Genomic DNA, 10871 nt, shown 5'->3' on the forward strand with positions numbered 1-10871 from the left:
TTATTATTGATGCTGAAATTGTACCATATTTGGACCATGGAAAACTCTGAAAGTTACTGAGTCATTTTGACAAGCCTTCAGTAGCCTTTGATGATTTCTTGTTTTCAGATATGCAAAATGTTACAGACTTTTTTTCTACATTTTCCAATTATGACCTGGGATAAGTTTTTTAAAACGATTTATATTTAAGTACTAATTAAAACAACAACAATAAACAGCCCAAAGAGGGATAAGTTGAAGATGTGAGAGAACAAGAAGAGACAATAAATAGAGGGCATTTTTTTGAGAAAGACAGGTGTATGTGGAATTCTAGAGTTTAGGATGAGGTCTTATCTATTATATGGAGGAAAGGAGGAATGTGTGGAAATAGATATATAAGTTTATAGACATGAGAGTGAAAAGTTAAAAAATTTCAGTCCACTAATCTTTCTATATGTTATTTTTCTCTCTAGAGTAGTTGGTAAAGTTATCCATTGAATATGAAGTGTGAGTAGAGTTTGTTGAAGAGAAAAGGAGGAGCTTAGTCCATCTTAATTCATATTTTCCTTGCATTCTAGAAGGATTGAAGCTTCTCTACTCACTGATGATTTGAGTTGCTCTTTCAGGATACTTTTTCATTTTTTTCTTGATAGTTTATGTCTGTGACATTTGTCTGGAACCACATATGGTATTCAGGGCATTGTCACAACCATTATCCTATACCAAAATAATCATGTTGCTATTTTAATTTAAATGTATTAAAAAATATTGGGTATAAGCAAATATAATTTTACAGAAATGCACAATTAGCAGCAGATCATTTCTGCTGTTATATTGTTATTATTAGTGGTATTTTTCAATTATTTTTTGCTTGGTTAACTACCTCCCATCTCCACCCACCCTCCACCCATATAACCCCCTCAATCCTGTTACAACTGTTAATAATCTCTTACATATTTTCTGCATGTTTATATAACTATATATAAACACATACACATGTGCACACACAAAAGTCTATTCATTATGTAACTGAATGCACATATATATACTTGTTTTTGTTGTCCAAAATTGGATGATCATATATTTTTTTCTGTGCTTTTTTTCCCCTCACTCAAAAACTATTGGAAATTCTTCAAATCAATTGGTAAAATTTTAATATTTTCTTTTATTGGGCTACATGATATTTTATAATGTGACTATAACATAATTTAGCCAAATGTTTTCCTACTGATTAGTATTAAACTTGTGCCTGTGTTTTCCCTCCAAAATAATATTGCAGTTAATATTTTTTAGTTATATTGTTATGTATAAACACTTATTTTTAAGGGATAGGTTTCCAGAAATGTAATTACTAAGGTCAAGAGTGTATTCAGTTTAGATTTTAAAAAATGCTTCCAGATTGCTTTCTGAAAAGGATATAAAACTTGACATTTGCAGCACCAAGAAAAAGAGTACACTTCTGTTGGGAGCTCTCTCTCTCTCTGTTTAGAAATGTTTGTGGGTCTAATAAGTATAAAGTGTTATTTTATTGTTAATCTAATTTGCGTTTTGCTAACAAGTAGGGAAGTTGAGCATCTTTTTATATGTTTTTTTTTTTTTGCTCTTTCAATTTACTCTTCTATGAATTACCCAGCTACCATTTGAACTTTTCATCTCTTTTCTAAATTTGTAAGGATTCTTTGTGCTGGGTATGTGTGTGTATGTGTGCATGTGTGCGTGTGTGCATGTGTGTCTATGTTTGCCAACTAAATAATAGACTATTTTTAATTTTATGTTTCTTTATTAACTCTATGCTTTTTTAAAATTAAAAATTTTATTGTTAAATAGGTATCTTTCTTTTATTTTCCAGTCTTGTTTAAGAATGTCTCCCCAGCTCCTTGAAAGATATGTAGTCTCCTTTTTTTCCATTCTATTTACAAACTTTTATTTAAATTTACTTTTAATTCTTTAATGAAACTACATTTTTTTTTATATGGCAGATTCTGTGGGTTGGCGTATTCTACGACATCCTGTCCTCAAATCCTGTCCTCCTGTGATTTCTCTGTTATCAAGGCTAGAAGCTAATACCTCATATCTCAGGCTCCTTTGCAGTTTGGAGGCCATATAACCCTAGTTGGGCTATAGAAAAAGGTCCCTAGGGGAGGCATCTTTTTCTGAGTAAAAACAAAACCCTGTTAAATACAAACAAACAAAAGCCCATGAAGCCCCATTTTCCCTTCACCCATTTGCTCTTCTTTCTTGCCTGAAATGTTATGCCTTCAGTTTCTGCAGCCATCTTGCAATGATGGAAATAAAAACTACACACTAATGATGGTGGAGCAAAAAGGTAGAAAGGGGACTGTGTCTTTGAGCAGCTGGAATGGGTCGAATTACATTCCAGTAGACATGTGAAAAAATAACCTACCATATGTGTAAGCTACTGTATCATGAGGCTTTTGTTCCTTAAAGCTGAAAGCAATCCTAACAGGTATAGGGAACAACATATATTTTTTTTCTATAGGTTATGGCCAGTGGTGCCATAATTTTATCTTTTCCCCTCAAAACAGCCATAATTCAGAGAACTATTATATTAGAGAAAATGTTGGGTTTGCAATGGGGTGAAAGTAAACTTCATCATGGATTAAAATGTGCATGGCTACATGGATAGCCTACACTACTCAGCCACTGTCATTTCTTTTTGTTCTTCATATTGTCCTAGTTAACAGTTCAGCTTTTTTTCTCACACATACACTCAGATTATTTTTTGAGCATATTATGATGCAGAAGGTAAAATCATTTACACTTCCAACAGTCCTTTTCATCTATAGTATGATAAAAACTATATTTAGATCATAAATTTATAGATTTTTATAGTTTCTATTTTAGAATATCTCAAGTTGTTGATTTAAAATGAATATGAAAAATTATCCATAATTGAAAGGGGTACTCTTTCTTCTTTCTTTCAACTAATTTCATGATTTGATTCTGGTTTTCTAGGTCATGGTTCTTCCCCAGGGTTAAGACAAATGGATCGAGCAGGAGATTGAGTCATTAAAATTTATTTTCCTTTGTTTAACTTTAGCTTAGCTAGGAAATTTTGGCTATCTTAGTTCATCTTTAATTTTAATTTAAAAAATGATAACTAATGACCTCAATTCAAATCATTTGTAGAACCTCAAAGACTTATAAATTTAGATTATAAGAAGAATAATGATTTATAGATAGTGGACTTTTTATCTTTCTCTGGAATGTTCTCTGGAATGTTTCTATGGCTGAAGGAGTATGAAAGGTCAGACCTGCTGGGTTCTATTTCTGCCTTCCTGTCTCTGTGTCTGCCACTTTAAATATGACTTTGCTTATGGTCTTAATGTTACCGCTATCCTAGGAAAATGTAATCCCAGGTAGTGGTATGAAAAGTGGGAATATCAGGATACAAACTTGATATTTTTTACTTAATATGAGGTTAAAACTACCCTACGACTGATTTCCTGCTTTTCCTTTCCTGAGTTCAATACAATCAAGAGGATCTAATGGCTTTTTTTTTTTTTTTAATCTTCCACTATATATGTAAAAGTCTGTGGAAGTTCTACTATTATTGCTTCATTTGAAAGGCAGGAAGCAGAAAGCTGGAAGTGAATGAACTGTAGAGGTGATAGATATGATGTTCATAAAACTGCCCCACCATTGTCATTAATATCTTTAGACAAGCTTTAAAGAATTGAATGAAATACAATGCAAAGTTAAGGCAATTGTTTAATGGGGTCAGTGAACAATGATGCCTTTCTGTACTTTTGTGAAGGTAAGATCATTCCAGATGTATACCACATAGCTAAGTTCCTAGACTCTGGATTCTTCATGCCATTACCTACTACTTTTTTGACATTAGAAAGGTAACATGACCTCTCCATAACTCATTTCCCTCATCTATAAAGTGAAATTAAAATGAAACCAATAATAATGCCTACTTTATGGGGTGTGTATGATGGGCAAATAAGAGTGTATACAGTAGATAAAATAAAGTCTGCACGGAGTTAACATGCAGTAACTTGCATATTTTCATCAGAGCCAAACATTCTTAACTCAGTGAGTTGAAAACAAGGCCAGCAGAGGCTACCAGTAAGGTGTCTCATTTGGAATGAAGCCACAGATTCTGCTTTCCTCCTGGGGAAGCAGTGTATAATATTCCTCATGCTTCCTCATTCTTGCTGGTCCATGGAAAAGTAAAGAGGAAAAATGGAGAATACTTGTTCTCTTCTCTAACTAACTGATGTGCTTCCAGTGGTGTTAATAGTAATAGAAGGAATTAATCTATGGTATAGTAAATAATTAGTAAGCTGTACTTTTTTCCCTTTCTATTCCATACTGTTCAAAGCTTATAAAGTGGATTAAACAATGCACAGAATATATGGAAGTGAAAAAAATTATAACAAGAGTTATTGTATAATGGCATGATTCCTACTTTAATTAATTACAGTTCTCTTCTAGAAAACCTACACAAAGTGCTACATTCTTTAAAGCTTTTCGGAAACATTATAAACATGATTTATGTTTAAGAAGACTGAGGCAGAGACCTAACATATCTTGCCCTTAAATGCAGTATTATCAAGTGAGATTCAAACAATAGTTCCATTAATCAACACTGCCTCTAACAAGAAGCTAATGCTTTAATGAATAATTGTTATGTCTGTTTTGTATTGCTTTGGGGGAGTGTTGCCTAGAAAGTTTCTTTACTTTGTTTATCTTTTCTTTACATAAATACATTAATGATGCATAGAATATATTTTTTTAATTTCAGAGGCTTAAGAAAAGAATTTGTAATTGCACATACAAAGCATAACAAATTTTTCATAATTTCTATCTCATCCAATGCAATGATTGTAGCTGCATTTTTAAATGCAAAATTGATAAATTTCTAGATTTTAATTTATTCAAAGGAGAAATTTATTCTAAGAATAAAATTCCCTCTGTTCACTAATTATAAAAGAAAAGATTGTAAATTATATTGTGGGAATTGGGAGGGTATCAAGAATGTAGAGAAAAAGTTGTAATTAATTTGAGACATTTAAAAACATTCTACTTATCCTGATAATGTAACATACAAAATAAAGTGATTTACTATTTTAATTGCTTTATAAATCAGTATTAGAGAAATCCTTTTTTTCCACATCCCTTTTTTAAAGGATAGCAATTTTAGGTAGTCTACAAAAGAGATGGGGCCATTAATATTTCAATTATAATCAATAAATGAATGAATGTTGATATATAACTAATTTCTACTTCCAGATATATATTTACTTAAGATGTGTTTAAGTACCTCAAAACAATTATTTTTTTTAAATTGTCTTAAGCATTTCACAAGGAAAACTGATATTTGTTTCAATAATATGATCAATGAAGTCTGAAGTATTTTTTTGAGATTCTCCAATCAGCTGTTGCAAATGATCCTAAGTTCAGAAATGCTAGGTCAATTGCATTGTTGTTAGAAATTAACTTGGAAGTTCTACATATTCTGCTAGATTGTGTTTAATAGTGCCTAACGTCACAGTAGTTAAACAAGAAATAACCAATAAAAATGATATACTAGGTTTTGTAATTCTATAAAATGATGAAATGGTTGAAGCAGAAGAAAACGAGTTGCTATTAAGGGGGGGGAGAAAACGAGTTGTTATTTGAGGGAAGAAAAGAATAAATAATGAGAGAATCCAAAGTGAGCTAATTATTGTTACAAATGGGCCAAGAATTAGAGCCCGAGTCCATAAATCTCCCCCTAGTGGCCAACTCCACTATGAAATATGTTCTCTCAGTTTGAACTAATTTTTCTTATTTTGCTCTTTGACAGCACTATTGTACCTCTATTTATTACTCGATTCATTTGGCTTTGGATGTTAATTATTTACATCTGTGTCTGAACTACCCTGTAAATATCTTGGGGGTAGAGGCAATGCCTTTTTTAACTTTCGATGCTTTAGCCCTCACAAGAAACATTCTGTGTCATATCTAGCATATTAAAGAAACTAATAAAATTAAGTAAATAGGTAGTATTTTAACTGAGTTTTTCACTCAAGCCCATCAATTAAAAAGAAAATCAGAAAATTAACCCAAGAACGTATTTTTAGCAAATCTTCTAATTAAGAGACAAAATTATATGATTAATTAAATTAGTATTCTTCAATAGTCATCAAGTTGAATTGCTTCTCATGTGGGCTGAAAAGTGAGTAATATGGGATATACAATTAAGTAATCAGGAGGAATTATCAAAAATAAGTGAGTTTTTTTTTACCTAATTTGGATTCTTCTGTAATAAAGCTTATTAAAAAACAATAACTAGAACTTTCAATGAGCAAAACACTAGTGGAAGACACTGAGTATAAGAAGGCGACAAGGATTTTTTCCCTTTTCTCAAGGAGTTAACATATCTAGGGAGACTGGTATATATACATAGGCCAATGACAGTGTAGTAGGGCTGTAATTACATTAGCTTAAACTGATAAACTGAAGAAAGACTGAAACGCATTCATTCATTATATCTGTTACTATAAGAATAGAAAAAAAACAGTGGTGTTGATGCAGGACAGGGCAAATTTGCCCAAATGAGGGAAAACCTAGCCCTGGTGATGACATGGATGTATCAAGAACAGTAACTAGAGATGTGCTGTGACTGGCAGTCAGGAGCAAAAGATGACTTTACAGCAGATGTGTAGGATGATGTGGAAAGGATTCTGATGGAATGGGATAGATTCACTGAAATTAACGGAGAGAGAAGCAGGGACAAGTGTTAAAAGCCTTTTTCTAGATGAGAACAATTGGAGAATGCAATAGACTAGTAACAGTGAAAAAAGGAGGAGGAAATTAGAGACTCTAAGAAGGTATTAATCTTTCTAGCTTTAGTGGCCAATAAATTGTGATTGTTTATATAGCTATCAGGAGCAAAGGAGAAGGAAAATGATTAAGGAAATGGGGATAAAAACTTTGTTTGGTAGAAGTTGACTATGGCATGACTTAGAAAATTGAGAAAGTCAATATGGACCTGGACCATCTTAGTAGAGCTTTTGGGACTAGAGACAGATATGGAGGTCTCTGAAGCAGATGGTCATTGAATTGCTGGTGGTGAATAGACCCTCCGAGGGCTGGAGTGGGAAGCCTGAAGAGAAAGGAAGAAAGAAAAACCTTATTTGTGGTCTACATATAGTGGGTCAGGCTGTTCATCTACATTATTTAGACAGGGCCAACATTGGAATCCCAGAGAAAACTAGCATTTACTGGATGAAATGAATGCAGACAAAGGAGAAGCATGAAGGAGAAAAGAGTCTCTCTAAAGACAAGGAAAGAAAAAAAAAATTAAGGAGGAGTATAAAATGCTGCAGCAGGATGAAGATCAAGTATTTATCATGTAGGGTGATCCAAACACTTTCCATTTTTATGGAAAACACAAGTGACTATTCCCTTTTAGATCATTATTGTTCCTCTAGTCAGTCTGGAACCAAAAAAAAAAAGAAAATCTTTAGTGTTAAATAGCCCACACAGAATTGGAAAAGAACATTTAGTTGATTGCTGCATCCTGTGTCAACTGATTACCTCCTCTTCTATGTAGATCAGCTGCTGGGGACTCCATTTGCTCACAGTAGCAGCTGTTGCCCCTGATTCTGCCTCAAGCTCGACTGATGAGGAAGGGTCAAATCGAATAGGAGAGAAGGTGAAAGAAGGTGGAACCTGTATGGGAGGCAAAATTTTACCTCTACTTTCTTGGAATTCTTTTTTTGGCTGGGCCTGAGAATTAAACCGACATAAAACAAATTAACAGGAGAAAAGCTTACAAATGTATGTTTTAGAGGACATGAGAGCCATCATAAGGAAATGAAGACCCAAAGAAATGGTAAAACCTAAAGATTATTATACCTGATTAAACAGAGAGGTAATTGTGGAAAAGTAACTAAAATGTATAAGGATTCTAAAGGAAACTGAGAATTATTTTAACAAGGTCTGTATATTTAAAATTCTCTCATCTTTGACTCTCCATCAAGGAATTGTTTCTTTTATCTTGGTACAGAGAGAGAGCATCTTTCACATGAGAGTTTTTAATCTGTTGTTTTCAGAAAGAAAACAGGGAGATTAGAATAGCCTTTTTGCATCTGCTTTTTTTTTTAAGCGTCTTTAGCTCAAAAAAATCCTCATGCCTAAGTGACATAGTTTGGGTGGAATAATCTGCCGTTCTCTAAGTTCATTTCTTATTCAGCAGAGTCACTACCTATTAGATAAATAAGAAACACTGATGGACCTGAAAATCTATGAGGATTTTCCTCTTGCTTTCTCTGAGATTTATTATAGTTTGTGTTCAGTTAATGAAGATAATTGGTAGTCGAGATGTATTTATTTTATTTTTAATCATATATTCAAGTTATTTTAAAAGTTAATTGTTGAGCTGCCATATTATAGGTCCTCTCTGTTGGGCTATGGGGTGGGAGGTGAATCTCCTGCTTTTTACTAGGAGAGGAGTTGGAGATGGGCGAGGACTGCAAATCCTGTTACAGTTCCCTTCCCCTCCACCCCCACACCCACTGTCTAAAAGTAGATCATTCCCTATTTCCATAGCCTAAGACCTTGAACCGGTACCTGTCTGTGGTCTGTTAGGAACCAAGCTACACAGGAGGAGGTGAGCGGCAGGTGAGTAGCAAAGCTTCATCTGTATTTGCAGCCACTCTCCAGGGCTAGCATCACCGCCTCAGCTCCACCTCAGATCATCAGGCATTAGATTCTCATAGGAGCACCAGTCTCTGGTACCAAAAAAGTTAGAGACTGCTGGCGTAAAATGAAGATCGTCCCCTGCTTTCCGGAAATTCATGTTACATCATTTCACTTTTAAAAGAGACCTACATTAGTACCTGTTTTTGCTAACTGAAATAAATCCAAGGAGGATGTTCTCTTTTATGAGAGATGACATTACTATACTAATATGTATATTCCTTTCCCATGAAACAAACCAGAGACTAACAAGCAAATGAAAAACAAAAACAAAAACAAAAACAAAACAAATACCTAACTTCTGCAGGTTAGAGTCAGTCTCTTGTCTTGTTGAAGAGTCAGTAAATTGGGTTTATTATCTTTTGTAAAAAAGTATTTACTGTCCTCAAGAATCATGTTTTTTATTTCTGCCTTTGTTGAGAGCATTCTATGCACTATAAATGATTAGCTTCGCCTCAGTAACCATCCTGCTGACCTCTGGGTGCTAACTTCTTCCAGAGTTTATTGGGAAAGTAAAAGGCAGGAAAGATGTTTAAAAAATTGTACTTTTCTTTCCTCTTAAAAGTATTTATAAAGAGATGTATTGTTCTGAATCATCTTGATCTCCTAATAAGGTGAAAGTAGACATTTAATAATCTATTTTTTCCAGGCCCTATCAAGTTATTTGTTCATAGTGCTCATAACAATATTTCAGCTCATTTTAATTTAGAATTCTGGTTTCTTAATCTCAAAATGTAACGATTCTATTTAGGAAGACAAAAAGAGTTAAAATGATAAGAGAAGGCTCCTTATCTCAAAATACAAGAAAAATATAACTGTCATTGCCCAATTTTCCCAGAACAAAGAACCTGAAACAAAGATAAAAGTAGTAATGGAGCAATTTCGAAGGTGAAACTCAGCCCAGCCCAGCATGGGTGAGGAGATGAGGCAGGGACAAGGTGGAGCAGCAGGAATGCACGGCCGTGCTAGCTACCACTTCATAGCAGGCTGCACATAGCAACTTCTTAGCAAGGACATAGATGGACACAGGCAAGGAGAATCAGATGATAACTTTGAGCATCTATGGGAGGGAAGAAGGAGAGAGAATTTACTTGCCGAGCTCTCTTAATTTTTGCTTCCCCTTAGTTAAAGTTTACCTTTCTGGGAGTTAACTCCCTCATGTTCTGGGATGCATCATTTGGCTTTTTCTATAGAAGCTCAGAATGTCAAGTCCCCTTCTGTGATGGGGTGTTTCATCTAAATTTTGAAGTAGAATGATACAGAAACTCTAGTTATGCAGCAGGTTGGCCTGGCTGTGCACAGCCAAGGGTACAAGGCTTGGCATTCCCAGGACAAGTGATTGGCCACAGAAGACTGAGAAGACCCAGCAAACTTCATCTAGGATGGCAGTTTCAGACTTGAGCCAGCATAGCGGAGGCTGCCAGCACCGATGAAATCTAAGGAAATGCCTAAGATTTGCATCTCAAAATAACCTGGATCTTTAAAAATAACAACTAAGCAATAAGTAGAGATGAGCAAGAGAGATTCATCAGGAATTCTGTCACATGTAGGTGAATATAAAAATATGATGATTTTAGTCGACTTAAAAAAAACCAAGCATCTTCTCTTACAATCAGACTCTCGAGGTTCACTTTTACACTAATTAACATCTTCTGCAGCGTGACACTTTGCAATGTTATTTTGATCTTTTTTCCTACATTGGCTTTCATGTCACAGGCTCTGCAATTAACATAGTGAAGATTTTGTGTTTCAAGAGATGCACTGACCACAAACTGGGTGAAAAATGATAGTAACATAAGGAGATACAACAGAGCTTCCATAACTCAGTTGCAAATTTTTTAGGAAGTAGTGTATATGATCAATGCTTTTGTATTTTTTTTCTTATTCAAACTAACAGTCAGCTTAATTTAGCCCCCTGAGATTCTATGATGTGTTCATTGAAATAAGATTTAAAATTATTACCCTGGCTGCTGCTGTTTGTAGGATGTCCTTCAAATACAAAGTGGGCATAACCCACAGGTCTCATTCTTTCAGCTGTTAACCAGCAGAGTTCAATTGTGGAAGAAACAAATAGAGAAATTATGCTCACAGAGCAATATTTTTTAATCAATTTGGTTGTTAAAGATGTTGCAGCAAAGTTAGCAGATTTGTAGGGAACTCTGGTTTACAAAGAG

Source organism: Pteropus medius, unplaced genomic scaffold (genome assembly GCF_902729225.1).
Source record: "Pteropus medius unplaced genomic scaffold, Ma_sr-lr_union100, whole genome shotgun sequence".
NCBI lineage: Eukaryota > Metazoa > Chordata > Mammalia > Chiroptera > Pteropodidae > Pteropus > Pteropus medius.